Consider the following 21,363-nt stretch of genomic DNA (forward strand, 5'->3'; position numbering starts at 1 on the left):
GTCATCTAAAAAGAATATACATTTAAAAGAAAATAACAAAATGTATAAACTTATACATAGTATTCTGTTTACATAAGCAAAACAAAATCACATTGCATTTAATGCATAGGGACCAGAACGAAAAGAAGATGGAAAACAAACCGAGACAAAACAATAAATATACACTGTTGCTCATAACGGTGGAATATTTTTTTTTATCCCAATTTATGGAATTATTTAAAAAATAATTTAAAAATACTAGATCTAGATAATAGTATGCAGTCTCAGATTTTATTGAAAAATAATTTGCCAATATGTGTTTTGCGTGACTGCTAAAGCATTTATATTATGCTACTATGTTTATCAACTAGGGGACCTATGCCCTTAAGTCATAAAGGACAGTAATGAGGATTAATGCCTCACAAAAGGGCTCTGATATAGCACATCGACACGGTGTTGATCCTGGGGCCTCACAGTTACGAGGCCATTGCTTTGTCACTGAACCGTGACTGTACGCAGCGGGGGCTATGGTAGGGGGCAGTTTCCATAAATTTAAAAAAAAACAGAAAATGCAATAAATTTTCAATAATTTATTGCATTCTACCCCGGTCCCCAACATAACAAAATCCTCTGGACGGCCATGCATTATGGCTCAAGGCATGGGCACACAGAAGATTTTTTTTATTTTGGGGACCGGGGTAGAATGCAATAAATTATTGAAAATTTATTGCATTTTCTGGGGTTTTTTTAATTTATGGAAACTGCCCCCTACCATAGCCCCCGCTGCGTACAGTCATGGTTCAGTGACAAAGCAATGGCCTCGTAACTGTGAGGCCCCAGGATCAACACCGTGTCGATGTGCTATATTAGTGCCCTTTTGTGAGGCATTAATCCTCATTACTGTTATTAACTTAAGGGCATAGGTCCCCTAGTTAATAAACATAGTACCATAATATACATGCTTTAGCAGTCACGCAAAACACATATTGGCAAATTATTATTCAATAAAATCTGAGACTGTATACTATTATCTAGATCTAGTATTTTTAAATTATTTTTAAAATAATTCCATGAATTGGGATAAAAAAAAATATTCCACCGTTATGAGCAACATTGTATATATATTAATATTTGCCTCCTATGATAGATGTATATGTAAAACTTCTTGGCTCTACTTCGGGTGCGTTTTTTCTTCTTCACTTTTTAAAAACGTTTTACTATTGATTCATTTAATGCTCCGCCGTTTTTATCTTCAAATTAATCTTCCTTTTCCTTACTTCACATACCTCTCTTTTGCCTTTCAATTCATTTGGCGTAATGCAATGATCAAATACATAATGATAACTTGCATTTACTGTCCTTTTATAGGACGAAAGGAACAAAGACAGGGCGGCAGTGTCTTAGACAATTTTTGCAAAAACTACAAGAATTTCCTTTCTATTGTCTTGCATGCCTGCATAAATATCATATTCAGCCATTTTAATATGATTTTACAACTCATTCAATATAAAGCCTCGCATTATAGCAGAGAATTATACTTTTATTTAACCCTTAGTTTTTGAGTGTTTGACTTCGGATTTTGTTCATCTTTACGTTTAACTTTGAAAAGTGCAAGACGAAAAGCTAGTCCATATTTATTTTAGCTAAACTCTATATTCTGACACTGATACAACTAATATTAATCGGGTTTGCTGGATACGCTCAAATGAAAAAATGCAGTATTTAAGTGAGTTCTCCCTAAGCGGTTTTTCGCCCAATTTAAAGACCGTTCAGACATGACGAGGTAAAGACCGCGGCTCTTCGATCTTTTTATTTGCGTAATGGGTTTTAATTCCATCACAGTTCATTACGAATATCAATTCATAAGAATAATACTGATGGTGTCTGTTATAAATATGATAATAATGATAACAATAATAATAATGACAATGATGATGATGATGATGATGATGATAAATTACGTTAAATTTTGCAAAAATGTTGTAGAAAATACAATGTTATAAGTTTTTCAACAAAGTTTGAGAAATGTTCCAAAGATTTTTTACGAACTCTGCAAAATAAATTGCCCACATTTTGTGTAAATTTTGTAAATCTTCGACGGACATTGGTACAAATTTGTGAATGTAAAGCAGTTTAAGGACAAAACTTAGATTCTGTCGAACAGAAATCCACTAACCCCTTTCCATCTCCGTTCCTTCGCCGCGGACATACGAACGCATGAAGTGACGACTTAGAGACGATCTCCCGTCCAATTAACTCACCGTGATGCGATCACAGAGAATGAGCATCAACTTTCATGACCAAGTCAACGACAACGTCGAAATCACAATCTCGATGGTCATTCACACCCGAGCTCAATCGCCCGACCCCTCTCCCTCTCGGCTCCTGGCGGTTTTCCGACCACATTTTTGACGATTCGTTTCAAAATGTCCCCAACCGTGGGCCCTACATCTCTCTCGAAAAGCATCTCAATTGTTCTTAGGTTTAGCATCAGGTTGCATCTGTTTTCCCCAACGCTCCATAATTTGAATCGTTCGTAATATGACTACAGAGGAAGGGGTCTAAGTTTTCCTTCCTGCTTTTGATGTTATCTTAAATCTCATTTATAAAACGATCACGCTACCACATCGATATGGCAGTGCCGGAAGTTGTTAAACAACTTCCTGTTTACTAGATACGCTCCGTGAATATTGAACACTCTCAGCAGAATCCAATGTTTAAAATAAATTCTGTTTTGCCATTTCTATATGCATTTTTCTTATTTTTAAAATGCTATCCTCTACGTCTTGCGTTTTATTTCATTCCTCCAACACATTCCCCAATATTTTCCACCATGTTTTGTATTTGCATTCCACTTACATTCTCCAATACTGTTTTCAAGGTATTAATTATTTTAATGATTTTATTCTTTAATTGCATGATTTATCCTCCCTTTTTTTCAAAATTCTATTTACAATCTTTTATTCGGACAATATTTTACTGACCTCTCTCTCTCTCTCTCTCTCTCTCTCTCCCCCTCCCTCTCTCCCTCCCTCTCTCCCTCCACCTCTTCTCCTTTTCTCCATTTGAATGGTAATTTTAACAAGGATGCATTCCTATCTTGGGGATAAGGAGGATATAGTCTAGAACCTACACTAAATCTAGTTTACAATAAAAAGCCTGAAATTAATACTCTAAGATGTTATTAAACAACATTTACATGTCTTCAATCTTACTTCATCATTCTACTTACTTAAAGAAATATTTCACGACTTCTTAATTTGTCTCCTCCTCATTCTATCTACCCCACTCCTCCTCTCCTCCTCTCCAACTCCACCTTCTGCCTCTCTCTCTCTCTCTCTCTCTCTCTCTCCTCATCTCGTTGTATTAATTTCAGGCTTTTTATTGTTAACGAGATTTAGTACAGGTTCAAGATAATTTCATCCTTATCCCCAGGATAGAAATGCATCTTATTCAGAATTTCCATCTAAACATTATTCTCCCTTTAAGATCGAAGACATTCGAGTCAACGTGACACAATTCAGATCGTTATCACAGAGATACATGTACCTATATCATTTGGTAAGAGCCAAAATGACGTTAGCTCATATCCTTGACGCATCGTTAGCACCCTTTTGGCTCTCCATTGTCGATTATCGTCGCCGTATATTTTTCGCCCCTGCGGCCAACTTCTACGCAACGCGAAAAAAGGATGCTGAAAAGCAGTGCCCTGTACCCCCACCACCATCACTATAACGTTCTCTGACATGGCAGTTCTCTGCAGCCAGTGCCCCTGTTTACTTAGAAGCACGGTGCACAATTAGGTGTCGTTTATTCTGACGCACGACTGCGTCAGCGACTGGCGCTGTCATTGACGCGCCGTGTGAGGATGACAGCCGGCGTACACGTATCATGGCAAACATTGCGTTGACTTACTTACAAACTTTACAAACCTGATTAGCGCAGGTAAAAAATACAATCGAATTGACGGCTCGTGTGCAACGGCCATATTTTACTTGCGCTAATCGCTTCTGTGCAGGTAATGAGTGCATACGCCAGTAAATTGAATGCAATGGTTGCGCTAGACATGTCTGCATTCCCTGTCTGTACGATGTCACTCTCACATTAGAGCGTCAAAGGCCGCGCCAGGCAATGACGCACTTCTACGCCAAGATAACGCTTCATGTGCTAAAAGGCAATATGTGTAGGAAGAAGTTACTTGAATGCTTGAGCGCCTTGTCCTAGCAATACTAGTTCGGTTAAAAGCTGGGGGTAGTAGTGATATCCAGCAATATGTTGTGTTGTAAATCCAGTATAGCTTGCAACTCACCGATTCTGTGCATCACAGTTCACAGCATTCAAAGAACCAATCGTTTATTTTCCAGGACTAGCATTTCTTAGAATGACACTCAACAGTTATATTGATCTTATAGTATTTTATTGATCAGTGAATTTCTGTCTTTACACCATTATGACTATCATAACCATCATTAGACACGAAATTAATTAAAGATTATATATTTTTATGACTGACAATGGTTTAACGTATATTATTAAGCAAATTCTTGTCGCAATTCATGAAATTCGCATACTGAGGTAATACAAAGTTTTGGGAATTTTGAAATTTGGGTGGATAGTGATTCTTCACAATTTTGATATATTCGGATGCCCCTGTGGATTTATTATAAGAACAAGAAAATTTGGCCCCTAAAACACTTCTGCTTTCGAGAAAAATTGAATATAAAAATTTACCGGTGCTCCCGGTAAATTTTGATAAATTTTAAATAGCGCCTACGGCCGTATAATGGTAGCTGCGACCATGAACATCTCAGAATATGTAGTTGTGATATATAATTTCCAAACGGTAATAGCTAATCGGTCAATTTTAGTCAAGAAACATTGTTTTATAGCTTAATTAATATCTTGACCTTGAGAGGGAGCTATACAACATAAAGAGTTTATTATTTACAATTTCATAACAGTTGACTCGATTTCAACCGCGACAACGATCACTGAATATTGTAGGATCACCTATGCTTCCAATATTTTCATTTGAACCAAATTCATGACTCCAAACCAAAACCTTACCTTTAATGCGAATATTTTATTAATTTCTGTACCCCCCCCAAAAAAAAAAAAAAAAAAAAAAAAAATTGACAACAAAAAAAAGATAAAATAATAAATAATACCATCTACCTGCTTGTCCATAGGTACTGTATTAACTTAATCAACATTACATTATGTCATCCATCTACCTCTAATATCTCTATCATTTAAATTCTCACACTTTCTTTCCCAAACTCGATACATTCTCTCTTGCTCGCCATTTTCGTCTCTCCCTCTTCTCGCTATCGAATTTTGTCCCTACTATTTTGCATGACATTGAAGGAGGGGGTGATCACGTCGCAGATTCAAGCCCCCTCCCCATCTATTCTCCCCATCTTCGAAATGAAAATAGCTACAGGTTGGGCCTATATACTGGTAGAGAGAGAGAGAGAGAGAGAGAGAGAGTGGGGGCGGTCGAAAACCTCCACCGAGAGTCGTTTCTTTGAAATTAGGGCGGATTCATCGATTTTATTAAAATCGATCGATGATACAGTCGTAAATTGGTGACAATTTTCGCTTGGAGACAAAAAAATGCAATTATTAACCCTCGGTGTCACATTTCTTACAAATGCAATAAATGCAACACAAGTTCAGCTTCTCTCTCTTGTGTTCCCCATTTGAAGGAAAACTCATTTATTTGCATTCCGATATATTTTCACATGGTGTACATAGCATTTAAAGGCAAAGAGGCTCTATATTTCATCTAAATGTTATACTTTCAGATTTATCATCAAATTAAAGTCGATGATCGTAATTAAGACCAGATTTTTATTTTCGTTCCTGTTCATTGCAACCAGAGATAGAAAGACAGAGAGAGGAAGAGAGAGATAAGGAGAGACAGAGAGAGTGAGAGAGAGAGAGAGAGAGAGAGAGAGAAAGAGAAAGAGAGAGAGAGAAGAGAGAAAAGATAGAGAGAGAGATGCAGAGAGAGAGACCATACCTTTGCCAACGAGTCATTCATCTTTATCAGGCACATTAACACACACATACACGCACGCACCTCCCCACCCCCCCCCCCCACACACACACACACACGAAAACACGCGCGCACTCAGTCAAGTCCTTCTAGTTCTCGAGACAGGTTGGTTATGATGACGATATAGCTTTGAAATGAACAGATGGTCTAAGAAATAATCTTAAGACGGAGACTTTGACCGAGCTATTCCGGTATGTTGAACGAGTCCTTCTAAAATATCTCTTAGACTTACGGTGATTGACATATTCTCACATTTAAAACTATCCTCGAGTTCTGGAGATGGCACAAAATGATCGTCACATAAACAAAGCTTGCACTCGATTTTAAAGATTGAAAATAAATGATACCTGAGTTATGGTGATGACGTACGATAAATTCGCACATTATCAAACAAACCTTACACTAGAATGTTCAGGATTTTCAATAAATGATATCTGGTACAGGATTTTGGTAGAAGATATATAAAATCTTAATAATGAGCCAAGAAAGATACGAAGATTAAGCCCATTATTCCGACACAGATGGATACCTCGCATTAAGAAATTAGTTGTATTTTTCTGTGAAAATAATTTCAAGTAAGCTTTCGTTAGTTTGTTTATTAATTTGGTGACGCAAATCCATCTACAACACATGACAAACATTTTGCAATCGTTTTTAATTGATTACATGATAACGATCGAAGCGAAAGGGATGACATGTGCGATGAAATTATTGAGCTTTATCCGTATAAGCTGTCAAAATTACGATTAAAATCACAAAACGTTGCCTTTTTACACTGTCAAATCAAAGACCAGCAATCGAAAATTCTTCCCCCTAAATTCTGATATCTATTGATTAATCATTGTTCTGCGAGGAGGCCTAAAGCCATAGCAGTAAAAGAGCCACGTTTATATCGCATTTCCCTGTCTTTGTTCAAACACATTTTTAATTCAGTCATCCTTGCCAAACATATACTTCGAAAGTGAAATACACGACTGCGTTTTTATTTGTTTTTATTGTATTTAGTCAGAAACATGCAGAAATACAATAATAATTCAAACTAATAATTCACGTTTTTCTCACTAGGACAGCAAGATAGACAGGAGACAAGTCGTATACATGCACATTTAAAACTTAACTTCCCAGCACAAAATGAAATTGAAAAGTAATATATAGGTTGTAATCTCGGAGACCAACATTCTGCTGAGTCATATTCTCTGTTTCAATGACACCATAGTACAATAATACGAATTTGTAGGAAATGTCTTATTTTTTTTTCAGAGCTCTTGAAAGATGAATACACAATGCATGCTTTTGATTATTAGTTCTATGTCATACAGTGGACGAACAGACGCAATCTTTAAAAAAAACTAAGTGAAATTCGAGTAAAGACTAAAAGCCGTTTACACACTGAGTGATTATCAAGAAGCTTTTACTTGCTTTTTTGGCAGTCAGGGTTCACAAATCATCATTCTAATTGCTAGTATTGATTTTCAACTAATATGTTACTCAAATAGATATACATGTACACTGTTGGTCATAATGGTGGAATAATTATTTTTACCCCAGTTTAGGGAAGGATTTAAAAAAATTATTTATTTCTAATAGATCTAGATAATGGCATACATTCTCAGATTTTATTGAATATTGATTTGCGAGTGTTTCTTTTGCGTGACTGCTAAATCATATGTGTGCTACTATGCTAATCAGCTAGGGAACCTACGTCCTTAAATCATAATTGACAGTAATGAGGATTAATGCCTCACAAAAGGGCACTTATATAGCTGATCGACACGATTTTTATCCTGGGGCCTCACAGTAACGAGGCCATTACTTAGCCCCTGAATCATGACTGTACGCAGTGTTTGCTAGGGTACGCGGCCGCCCCCACAAATCCCCCAAAACGAAGAAAATGCAATAAATTGTCAAAAATTCATTGCAATTTCCCCCCGCCCCCAACAGGAAAAATTTCTCTGTGTGGCCATGCCTTGAACCATAATGCATGGCCCTACAGAGGAATTTTTCCTGTTGGGGGCCGGGGGAAAATGCAATGAATTTTTGACAATTTATTGCATTTTCTTCGTTTTGGGGGATTTGTGGAAGGGGCCGCGTACCCTAGCAAACACTGCGTACAGTCATGATTCAGGGGCTAAGCAATGGCCTCGTTACTGTGAGGCCCCAGGATAAAAATCGTGTCGATCAGCTATATATCAGTGCCCTTTTGTGAGGCATTAATCCTCATTACTGTCAATCATGACTTAAGGACGTAGGTCCCTTAGCTGATTAGCATAGTAACACACATATGATGAAGCAGTCACGCAAAACAAATACTCGCAAATTAGTATTCAATAAAATCTGAGAATGTATGCCATTATCTAGATCTATTAGAAATAAATAATTTTTAAAAATCCTTCCCTAAACTAGGGTAAAAATAAATATTCCACCTTTATGACCAACAGTGTATAAGTTAGATGTTACACGATTGTGATGACTACACTCTAAAAACTAAAAATTTAAATCTCAATTTAAAAGGGCCGAGGAGTGACCATTCTTTCAAAATGACAGATCAATCCTTCGAACATGCTGGATTCAGCCTTTATAGTGTTGGATCCAGCATGTGTTAATTTACCACTTTGAAAGAGGGGTCACTCCTCGGCCCTTTTAAATGGTGATTTAACAATTCAGTCTTTAGAGTGTATCGACAAAAAATAAAAGTGAGGCAATTTCAGTAGCCTTGTACATCAACTTTTGAAATGAGCGGACATGAGATTGACCTGTCAAGTAATAACAGCATGATTTTTATGGGACATACAATAGGATATTGAAATTACCCTTAAGCTGATTTCTCGAAAGTCTTTGCGATTTTGTGGTGTTCATATCGTTTTCCGGTTATCACGAAATGAGACACAGCTTAACTTTTGAGACGTATCGTAATTACCTCTGCTGCTGGTATGGAAACGATAGACGCTATTGCCTCTGCCCTAGCTTCAGTCTGTGGCTTGAAAGTCCGGTATCACTTTCTATGGACGCAGGCTATGGAAGGGATGAAGAACCCGCTTCTATTTAGGGTATACGTATCCATAATACATTTCTACCTTAAGGGAATATTTACTGTTTGATCAACACTTCCCAATAACATTTGATCAAGATTTAGAATGGTTTTGTATTAAAATAAAATTGCATAAATAGAAATAGTATAATGAGTAGTCGTTGTACTATTATATATAATTATCAGCTTCAGTACTAGATATTTCTCGCCCTTTTATGGGTTGTCTAACATTCAGGTCGCCATGTCAGATGCATAAGCAAATTCATCATAATCCTTTACAGTTCTGTTTAAGAGGATAATGCCCCTCCCCAAAAACAACAACAACAACAACAAACACCGTTCTCTGTCCTTCGATTCAAGAATCAAAAGATTTTACTTTTCTAAATAGCCATTTGAAAGCTTCTTTCATCTGTTCATTGAATAGGGTAAACATATGAGGAAAAAGGTTGATCGAGATTAAACTGAATTAATAGAAAAATTCGGGATACTGCACAACACTGGCGTCATATTTAAAAGTAACGGCCTTTTTCAGATACGGCGCGGTAAACCGTCACCCATAAAAGCAGCCGCGTTTTTTGTAACGTGTTAAATGGCAACTGCGCGAAACAAAGGAATTACGCGCCTTCACTGAGCTCTAAAAATAATGTGACGCATAGTACACTTTACAACACCATTAAAAATATAAACCAACGCGGTTTTGCTTCGTCATTTCTAAAGCAGGTGAAGGCAACAATATATTGTGTATTCAACGTATTTCACAGCTTTTAAGAATTTGTTATTTAAAAACTCTGCCGAATTGTCTGCCCTTCTATACCACAACCGCCAGGTATTCAAAAATTGTCTAAAAGGTCGTGCTGCCTGAAAAGTTGTTCTCCACATTTAAAACATGGAACGTTGTTGGAAATGTAGTCTTCTTCTGATAGGGTGAAGAATCATATTTGGACAAAGTTTACATAATACAATTCAATTCAATTAATACATAATTCAATTGTATGTATTCACAAACTGAGCAAGGTAGTAACTTAACATTTACAGTAATTCTAATTTTAAAGGTAACATTGTAAGGTTGGCTTCCATTTTAATTCCTTTTCGCTCTGAAGAAAAGTCCTTATTAAATGTTTTTTTAATGAAAATATATCTAAAAGTAAAGCACTACGATCATCGAATGACAGATTCTTTCAATAATGAAGTTTGTAGGTCATGCCGGCAAATTCCTAAAAACTTTGGTAAGTAATTAAACAACCTGGTACGAAAAGCACAAACTTCCCTTCTGATACGTTAAACGTTAATTACGCAAAAAATACTCTCCTTTTAACTTTAAAGCGTTAAACATTTCATCTTAATTCGTTATATGAAGATTACATTCGTCTGCAAATGTCTGGGACACAAGTGGTGAGTCTTTAAAACTCGGAATACGGTGAATGAGTACATTAAGAATCAGCGATGACGATTGAGGTGGCTGCATCAAAATATCCCCTAAGGGATCGGAAATTTATTCGTGTCCAACACCGCGTATACAGCCTCAAGTCGCAGTGTTTTTGGCGACTGGAAGCCTGTTAAAATACCCTTTTCTCCTTCATCCATTTTTGTTTCTGGCGCATATTCAAATCTTCATTCTTTTCCCCCTTTTTTTCATCTTCATTGTGGTTAGAACCATCGGATAAAATTTCATCAGCTGGTTCGGGGCAAGTTGAACTGTTTGTGAATGTTGTTGATTATTTATGTAACAGTAACCACTTCATCTATAGGCATACACGTTACAATCCAATCGAAAGGACATTGAGACTGGGTTGTAAACGTAAACAGAAACGAATTTATAAAGATATGACTATATGAAACGAATACCCATCCATTAATGACCAGAATCAAATTTGCAGTGCGGTGTAATCGTATCGAATTTGTGATTTTCAAATGTGAAGAAAATGAAATGGAGACGACGTAATAAGATTAAATGTACTCTTTTTACTTAATAAATCATGAGACTTGCAAGAAAACTAACCCGAATCTATCAAAACTTTACAAAGCTGGAAAATACATCAGGCAAAGAACGGTAAGTATCAATCGTATAATGTAAATATTGAGAACATAAAACAGTGACGGCTTAAAATGATAAATTGTATTCTTCTTTATCAGACATAAAGTATAAAGCAAACTGAAAGTACTATTCTAATTATTATACATTATACGCATAATACTCTGCAATATTTGAAGATAATCATTTACCAAGGGAAGCGGTCATTCTATTTTTTGCCCGGCATCATAATTTATACTTTTAGGAGAGCAAAGAGGTCCTACGGCCATTGGTTCATCGACAAAGGAGAACAAGTTATTTTGTGTTTCTTCTCACTTCTCTGAATTTTATCAACATTGTGCATTAAAGATTGGAAACTCAAGTTTGTTTGATCACACCTCTCTTGTTATTGTGAAATCATCACTATATTTAGTATAATTAAAAAGTTTTTTATTTTATTTTACTTTGAAATGATAACCCATTTGTTATGATTTTTCAGTCATGAAAATGTGCATTAATGATTTCAAAATGAGTGGCATGGTCAAAAGTGAAAAGTTGTGAAACGCACTGTACTTGTTCGGCTGTGCATTCTTCTTTCTTTGAAGAGTGTATGCAATTGACGACACACCTCCAGTTAATCACCTTTACGGCGTCTTTTGGAGGAATCTTACCAAGTACCAAGTGCTGTATTACTGCATAACAATACCAGTGCTTACCAGTGCGTTTTGCAACTTTTCACTATTTACACTGCCCCTTATTCCGATGTACTGCTCATTTCATGGTTGCAAAATCATAAGAATATAGCATCATTTTAAAGAAGGATAAAAGACCGTCTACTGATAGAAAACAAAGCGATAGTTATCCCACAAGATAGATTATGATTGATCAAACTTGAGTTTTCGAACCATTTCTGACGGGTTTATACGAGCTTATTCGAAATTTGGTTTTGTAACATTGTTTTCCGGTGTTGGGACCTTCCCAGTGGAATCACTAAGGTAGCCCAATCATGTCTGTGCACCTTGCAAGTTGCAATTACATTCTTTCTGTAAAGGTAGGTCTAGCAGAATTCAAGAATCTACTAATCAAGGAATACATAGTATTAGTTCAACCGACTGACGTATGTATTATTGTCAAAACATTCATCTCGGATAAAAGGAGTGCACAGTTTAAGCCAGGGCAGAGTTTAATATCCTAGTATGTATTTTTTATTGGACTACATTAAAACACTAAAGGGCAAGCAGTGTTTACACAAGTAGTTATAAATACATTTTTATTTGTAAAGACTGCATTTGAAATCTACGTACTTATGTATCTTTTTCGACAGTGAGTTCGTAATAAATTTATTAATTGAATAAAATCATACTTTGAAAATGAAATACACGCCTACAGATTGCTTCAAATCATAATTATGATACTTTCATATTACATCTCTCTCAATTCTTGCTGTGCCATTTTCAAATATAATATGGGAAAGAGACAAGGTATTTTCAGTCACATCTTGCTCTATCAAGAAATATCTATATGTTGATCAAAGCATATACATGTTTTAAGCATGAACTAAGCATTAGCGCTGCGAAAGGGGTTCGAACCCGTACCCTGTAGCTGACAACCAGACGACCTTTCCTCTGGACCACAACACCTCTACCGTGACACGGTAAGAGATAAGGTTAATCAATCAAGCAGTTTTGTGAATAGTTTTTCATGACGATATAATAGACAATACTTCGATGGGCATGGATTTAAAGTACTAGGCCCCATTTCACAAAACTTGTCATCAGTGACAAATGACAGTTTTTTGTTATAAGCTTAGTGAAATCTTTGCTTCTGATTGGTTATCAGCAGATTTGTCACTGATTCTGTCATTTTTCATTGAAAAAGGGTTTTGTGAAACAGGTCCCTGGTCACTTACAGGATGGCGATGTGACGTGACTTGCTTGAGAAATAAATTTCCATTTTACTCTAAACCACTTGAAGATTTGAAGTCATCTGTATTGACAAACAATACGGTGTCACATTGTTTGCAGTTTCCCGTATGTTAGATGGCAAAGCACACTCTTGACAATCTATTTATAACTTATCTGCACATGTTTCAACACTACGATCGATGCTTCATGTTACATTGTAGCATAATTGAAAATAAGAGTGATTGTTGTTTTGTCTACAGATGTGGCCCATTTCTACAAAATCCTGATCAATTCTTAACATTTACATGTAAATGGTGAAATTTCTATCTTTCTTCTAAATGACTGAGATATCTAAGAGTCCACTTAAGTGTATTAAATAGGACGGATCTTTGACATCGTCATCCGGAAGCAAGCAACGCGGGTTCGAACCCGGAAACAAGAGACAGCCACTATACCACTCAATCTTTGTACAATAATCATTTGATAAAAATGCACATAAAAGTAGTTTCATCAAACGATCACGTTCTTCCTCAAAATTTAGAACGTGAGACTTTCGGGAGAATATGAGTCTTTTTTTGTATTTTTATTTTGCTTCCCTTGAAAAAATTAATATCTAAATAATTATGTATTCTAAAATGGCTGATTTCACTTTCTGTGATTTCACTTTCTGTGATTTCACTTTCTGTGATTTCACTTTCTGTCTTATTTGTACATTCTACTCTCTTTGAAAGTTTTTTGTTGTTGTAAATTCAATTCCTTTTATATTATAACTAACAGTTTGAAAGGATCACTGGTGTCGCTTCCGAATCTGACAAAGGTCCATTAAAGGTATAGACCAGTTTTGGAAACGCCCCCCTCTAAAAAAAAATGAAATGGAAGCTCTATACCAATCGTGTGATAGAATATATTTTGATTAATACGTGATGATACACATTTTGCCGGGAAGCCGCTATACTAATTGATATATTTGGTAAATTATCATATCGATCCGGCTTGGATAGATATCGCGAATGCACATCAACATTGAACATTTGGGCATATATTTCTGCCTTTTTGCGAATTTAGTTTGAAGTATTGCCATCTAAACCTCTGAAGGCAATGTTTAAACAATATTGACTGGATATTTTTCACCCAAAACCCTTGAACCGCAATTTTATCACTATACCGGTCTTTACCTTTGACATAAGAGATAGATCTCTTTAGCCAAAGGTAGAAAAGTAAAAAAGAGGTGAACTTCAGGCTGACGGAAAACTAAACCATTTAATCGACTTTTTGAATGAATAACCATGATTGTGTGTGACTATCCCGCGGGTTTATAATCATTGTTAATTTCTCAACAGAAACAAAGTTACACATTAAGCGAGAACTGATGGGGTGCATGTAATGGAAAGTTTGTTCGAAACAGCACGATCACGCACTTACCTCAAATCAAAGCAATTGTCATCCCGAAGGGAAAGTGATGCCGCTTGATAGAGCGAATAACGAGGCAGAGCTGGAAGGAGGGAAGATAAAATCACATTCAATAACATTCGATTGACGTTTAAATGAAGTCCTCTTCGCTCACAACACGGTTACTGATCCCGCTTCAAATTCGCGTAAATGCGGAGAGATATTGAAGCAACAAATCAAGATGCGGCAATCACTCCTGATGCCGGAGACGAGAAATAAAAGAAACGACGACGCGGAGGAGATAGGATGACTGCTTTATTGCTTTTGATCTTTTACCCCAGATGTTAGGATGGTCCAACTCCGACGAGTTTGAGTTTGCGCGCAAACACGCGTTACGGCGGGGAGCGAGGAGATGATTTGTCCGCTAGCGCTCCGACACTTTACCACCGACTGACCGATCAAACGGTGATGCTGATTGCGTTACGACTTTGGCGGTATTGAGTCGGCTGTTTCTTTTTCTTCTTCTTTTAGGTTAGGTTTCCAGGGCGGGTTTTTTGCGAGGTGTTAGTATGACAGTAATCATGCGCTTTGCTTCTGAACGTCTGCACGTGCGAGGTCGAGAGAAAAGCTAGAATGCTTTATGACGCCTGTAGTGTTGTCCAACAGATTCGAACACGACATAAGCTTGATGATTTCCTGTCTGAATAGTAAAAAGCTTACTCCCAATTCATCTTTCTCGTTTTATTTTCATCCCCCTCTTCTTCCCCCTCTATCATCTTTTCTCTAGCTCTCCTTCTCTTACTCTCAATGCATTACCTCTTCTCTGTGTTATTGTCTTTTGCTGGTATTTTTGAAAATTCCACTGAACATTAAATATATTCCTTTATCATAATTTCGTCTCACTTTGTATTCCCCTTTTAAAATAAATACTTAAGATCGAGAGATTTTCCTTTCCATATCTGTCGCTCGTATCTTCTCTTTCTGTATACATCCCTCAAGCTATTTCTCGCTATCGTAGTTCCTTTAATATTTTACTCAGGTTATATTATTACATTTTCTTCAAGCCATGTAGCAACATAAACCTCGCCTCCTCTCATTTCATTAACAAAACTTTCTGGTCTTTTGCCTTCTTCCTCCGTCAAGTTATCCGTTTTAATGATTAGGTTTTTCATGCATAATTATGTTTATATCCCGCGTAATCTTCAAGATTCATTATTTAAAGAAAATTTGCTGAAAAGTAACAAAATAATGTTCCATTGGGTCCAAATAAAAGCAAACGGGTTGAAAGTCTTTTTATGGAGACTTCTAGTTTTAGTTATAAATCTTTAACTGAAATGTAATAATGATAACTAAGTCGAGGCCCATGTTTTGAAAGTCCAACACCCTGTCACACCCGTATACCATGCACGCATTTTAAATGGAGATGAAACCGTCACGGATGGTAATGAATTTTATTCATTTCGATTCAATCAGCCAACCTTCTCACCCTCATTCCAGTATACAATTTAAATGAATAAAGTGTTTTTAAAGGCGGGCATGTCCGAAATAGAAAAACAAAAAACTGCTTGAGGGGTTCCGCTTTCCACATGCAGAAGGCCATGAAATGAATGTAATGTGGAATTAATGATCCGCTTGTTCTCTCCGCCATTTCAAAGGACATTCAATGATGCTGCTTGCTCAATTGATTAAATCGTCATAACTCTAACAATGATTCATGATCAGGGTTCCTCTTTTTAAGATACAGGTTTTTATCAATACTTTCGAACACGAACAAACAATCAATTTGAAAATAGAATTAAAGTCGAGATTTGTTCAAAAGAAAAAAAAATAACATATCTTAGGTGGGCGAGGAGGAAAAGCCTTCAGGCCCATTCCGAATTGTGTTGTGTGTTGACTTGTGAAATATATATTTTCTTCGTTTAAACATATTTTGTGTGGGGGGGGGGGGCTGATGTAACTATATGTGTGGGAGAGGTTAAATATATAAACATACCATATTAACAAACAGTTCAATAATTATATGCATTATAAAAAAAAACATTGGCATAAGGTGAGATATAGCCTACATGTAAACTGATAATTTTAAGAAAATAGAAAGAAGAAGAAAAAAATGCCAAAAAAAATTACTTTAGGTTTGGGCGTCAGGTGTAAACAAAATAAAAAGGAAATACATACAAATATATTTAAACGAAGTAAAAAAGTAATAATCATGACGCAATCAATCTTTGAAAGATCTTTGCTCATAACTGTCCCGTTGTGTCTTACATATGTTACACAGGCTTCCTATGCCTGCGCCGGTTCAATTAATTAAGATTAGTAAACACGGAGATCCATTTAAAATACAAAGTCTGAAACAAATATTTTGTGCCAATGATAATTCCAAAGAGGTATTTATTAATATTCAGTGTCAAAGGTACACCGATAATAAATTCCCAGTGTGACAACTGGCATTTCCGATTTCAAACAACAATATTACAAAAACAGCTACATGCAAAGCTTTACAATGTATTACAAGAATGATAGCGAAAGAGCAAAGTAAACTACACTGTACATTAGAAAAACATCGAAGAATAGAAGAAAAGAATAGATGTTCATATAAAGTACCAATGATAAAACACAAGTCGTTCGTCAGTAAGTACTAAATACATCGATCAGGCGGAGAGCGTTGCCTGAACAACGACAGCAGTCCCAACTCTTGTCCCGAGGGAAATGGAAGTGGAACCATGGTGGAACCATGGTGAAACTGTTAAGAAACAAAATCAAGGCAGGTCTTAAAAAGCTGCGACATAGTAACTTCTGGGGGAAGTTACATCACACGTCTATCTGCCTTGAAGTCTAAACTTGCTCTCCTACTTAATCAATAATAATTCTTCTTTATATGGAACACAGTAATTCAACAAGAGTATTTATCGTCTTACAAGTATAGTTATTGGGCTATCACTGAACTATCTAATCAAAAGTATTTTACAATGACTGAAATATCTATAATTATGTCTGGCTTGTGAAAAGTAGTGTCTTAATCCATACTTAGTCACAACCATCTTGTATCAAAAGTTAAGGGACAAACACATGAAAATATAATACAATGGGTTTTCCAACGCAAGGAGAATCACACTAAACAGTATCATACAATTAATTCAAATTGTATGAGGAACTTGTGATATCTCTATAATTTACTAGTTAAGAATAAGACATGAATATACTTTTAGGAAGGTGGGTGTTCGCTTACCTGTTAAGAAACAAAATCAAGGCAGGTCTTAAAAAGCTGCGACATAGTAACTTCTGGGGGAAGTTACATCACACGTCTATCTGCCTTGAAGTCTAAACTTGCTCTCAACGAGAAAGCCAATCTTTCTCCCAAACCAGGCAAACAACCCCACTATTCCCTATCCCCAAGACAAAGGGGTACCAGTAAGTGTATCCACTGGTCATTCATGATTTATGTACTCTACGAATAAAGGAAGTGGTCTGGGTTTAAGACATAAACAAGGCCTATAGAATAGGGGTCTTTTTGTTCCCATCTCTTTGTTTCACCAGTAGCATATACCAGAGAGGTGATCTTAATAGAAACATAGTTTAAAGGTACACTTTAAATAGGGGTTCAACAATTTAAAGTAATATAAGCTTACTCAAAAATAGAAAATAGGTTTACTCAAAAAAATAGAATATACCTTAATAAACAGGGTCTGACACTCTCCCCTCCTAGAATCATGGCGTCCCGACATCTTTAATTACAAGTTAATACAATAATACATTTCAGCAGACTTTTAGAGGACAGAGAGAGAATAACCAATCTCATACTTTCCTACCTAGATGGCAAGATGTAATTCTCTGTAGATGACCTCAACATTGGGTGCACCTCTTCAGTCAAACACAGCATCCAGCCGAATGATTCCTCCTGCCACTATGCTTCATTCTTGGGTAGAATGAGCTTCACCCGAAAGGTGGTGGCAGTTAAGGATTTCATTGGTTTTGGTGCTATAGTACTTGTGAAAAAACTTGTAAAATAAAAATAACCAGTGCCAGCGTTGTCGTCTCTGACTGAACGCAAACCTAATTGTCAGTGTGAAAATGCAGATGGGCCTCGATGTACCCAATGTATGGAACTTCTGATTCCACCTGCACCAAACACGAACAGGTCGTCATGGATTCCAAGTGACGATGCGCTAACTTTTTGTGATAACAATAAGCAGATATGCATGTCACTTGGGATCGACCTAGTGTCCATAAGGCACTCATAGGGCACACACTCCGTCAACCTCAGCCCAGACAGTGAATTGGGTACCCACTAGTGCGGCTGGAGATTTATCAGATGTGGCCCGATGAGATAGCTTCATCTGCAAACTCATAATTGCAGATCGCCTTATGGGACTCTTCTTAGGTTTATCTTTGGCCACCTGTTCAGCCAGAAACTTCACTAGCTCTGCCTTAAACTTAGGGTTACAGTCAGACATTTTTTTTTAAAAGATTATAAAGCTAAACTATCCAAAAACAGGGTTAACAAAATAGTTTAAGATATTAAGGTGCCTAAATATACTATTTATAACACCAATCAGGATTCAAAAACGTTCTAATTATTATATAAAATACAAAAATAATTATATGATGAAAATATTGATATAGTAAAATAAAAACCACAGTAACAACTAAGCTGGACAAGCTACCCCTTGTTTACTGTTACGCCTGTCAGTAGTAGGGCTGCTACTGATTTGACCTGAACAACAGCAACAAAAATTGATTAGGTCACACTTCAAATTATTAAGACCACTTTCAAATATACGCTATGTCCAACTTAGTGTTTTACAAGTTGTGGCAATCAACACAACAACAATCATACACAGAATATTGTTAATCTCGATCTTCTAAGCAAGGAGAGATACTTAATTAAAAGCAATGAAAAAGGTATTTTCCTTTTGGGAAAAACAACTAATATTTTCCAAGAAAATTTAACATCCGGGCAGTGCCTCCATTTGTTACACAGGCTTCCTATGCCTGCGCCGGTTCAATTAATTAAGATTAGTAAACACGGAGATCCATTTAAAATACAAAGTCTGAAACAAATATTTTGTGCCAATGATAATTCCAAAGAGGTATTTATTAATATTCAGTGTCAAAGGTACACCGATAATAAATTCCCAGTGTGACAACTGGCATTTCCGATTTCAAACAACAATATTACAAAAACAGCTACATGCAAAGCTTTACAATGTATTACAAGAATGATAGCGAAAGAGCAAAGTAAACTACACTGTACATTAGAAAAACATCGAAGAATAGAAGAAAAGAATAGATGTTCATATAAAGTACCAATGATAAAACACAAGTCGTTCGTCAGTAAGTACTAAATACATCGATCAGGCGGAGAGCGTTGCCTGAACAACGACAGCAGTCCCAACTCTTGTCCCGAGGGAAATGGAAGTGGAACCATGGTGGAACCATGGTGAAACTGTTAAGAAACAAAATCAAGGCAGGTCTTAAAAAGCTGCGACATAGTAACTTCTGGGGGAAGTTACATCACACGTCTATCTGCCTTGAAGTCTAAACTTGCTCTCCTACTTAATCAATAATAATTCTTCTTTATATGGAACACAGTAATTCAACAAGAGTATTTATCGTCTTACAAGTATAGTTATTGGGCTATCACTGAACTATCTAATCAAAAGTATTTTACAATGACTGAAATATCTATAATTATGTCTGGCTTGTGAAAAGTAGTGTCTTAATCCATACTTAGTCACAACCATCTTGTATCAAAAGTTAAGGGACAAACACATGAAAATATAATACAATGGGTTTTCCAACGCAAGGAGAATCACACTAAACAGTATCATACAATTAATTCAAATTGTATGAGGAACTTGTGATATCTCTATAATTTACTAGTTAAGAATAAGACATGAATATACTTTTAGGAAGGTGGGTGTTCGCTTACCTGTTAAGAAACAAAATCAAGGCAGGTCTTAAAAAGCTGCGACATAGTAACTTCTGGGGGAAGTTACATCACACGTCTATCTGCCTTGAAGTCTAAACTTGCTCTCAACGAGAAAGCCAATCTTTCTCCCAAACCAGGCAAACAACCCCACTATTCCCTATCCCCAAGACAAAGGGGTACCAGTAAGTGTATCCACTGGTCATTCATGATTTATGTACTCTACGAATAAAGGAAGTGGTCTGGGTTTAAGACATAAACAAGGCCTATAGAATAGGGGTCTTTTTGTTCCCATCTCTTTGTTTCACCAGTAGCATATACCAGAGAGGTGATCTTAATAGAAACATAGTTTAAAGGTACACTTTAAATAGGGGTTCAACAATTTAAAGTAATATAAGCTTACTCAAAAATAGAAAATAGGTTTACTCAAAAAAATAGAATATACCTTAATAAACAGGGTCTGACACATAATACTTGACATGCCATGGGTAGATAAATAATTGTTAAAATCCAAAACATACAGAACGTTGTCTTGAAGATTGATGGAGTCTGGTATTCAGACCAGAGTAGTGAGGATGATAAAGGATGAGGTACACTATACGATTAGGACTGATTTGACATCATCTCCGCCCAGCAGTGATCGATTGTCAGATTAATTATCTCAGTTGACTTTACTCATGCATTGTCATCTTAAAGGGACACACAAGTCATGGCAAAATACAAACGGTCGTCTCAAACTCACGGTAAGTGTTCACGGAGACACGTGTTTGAACATTGTTGTACATTAATGATTTGCCAAATGGAATTCATGTTTCAAGGTTCATGCAAAGATAACAATAAGACTTTGTATTCATTATAATGGGTACCATCATTTCAATTTCAAACCCATTTTCATACAGGCAGTCTTTCAAGAACTAAGTTAAAGTGACGAAGTGTTATGCTCGTTGCGAACGAGGCGTTATTTGCCTGACGTAGGAATGCGTCAACGGCTGACGCAGTCTTTGACGCACCATGTCTGAGTTACACCTTACACAAAGTCAATGCAAAATGACCAGTGTAAAC

The 21,363-nt window shown here is 36.4% G+C and overlaps 1 long non-coding RNA gene across 1 annotated transcript; it reads right to left on the reverse strand.

The window, feature by feature from the left end:
• Nucleotides 1-16,732: 16,732 nt before the first annotated feature.
• Nucleotides 16,733-20,018, reverse strand: LOC115919816. The gene is made up of 2 exons (XR_004062026.1): nucleotides 17,602-20,018; nucleotides 16,733-17,115 (listed from the first exon to the last, which is right to left on the reverse strand). It is a non-coding gene; the product is annotated as an uncharacterized LOC115919816 (long non-coding RNA).
• Nucleotides 20,019-21,363: the final 1,345 nt, after the last annotated feature.

This window comes from Strongylocentrotus purpuratus, unplaced genomic scaffold, assembly GCF_000002235.5.
Source record: "Strongylocentrotus purpuratus isolate Spur 01 unplaced genomic scaffold, Spur_5.0 spur5_scaffold_7, whole genome shotgun sequence".
Classification (NCBI taxonomy): Eukaryota; Metazoa; Echinodermata; class Echinoidea; order Camarodonta; family Strongylocentrotidae; genus Strongylocentrotus; species Strongylocentrotus purpuratus.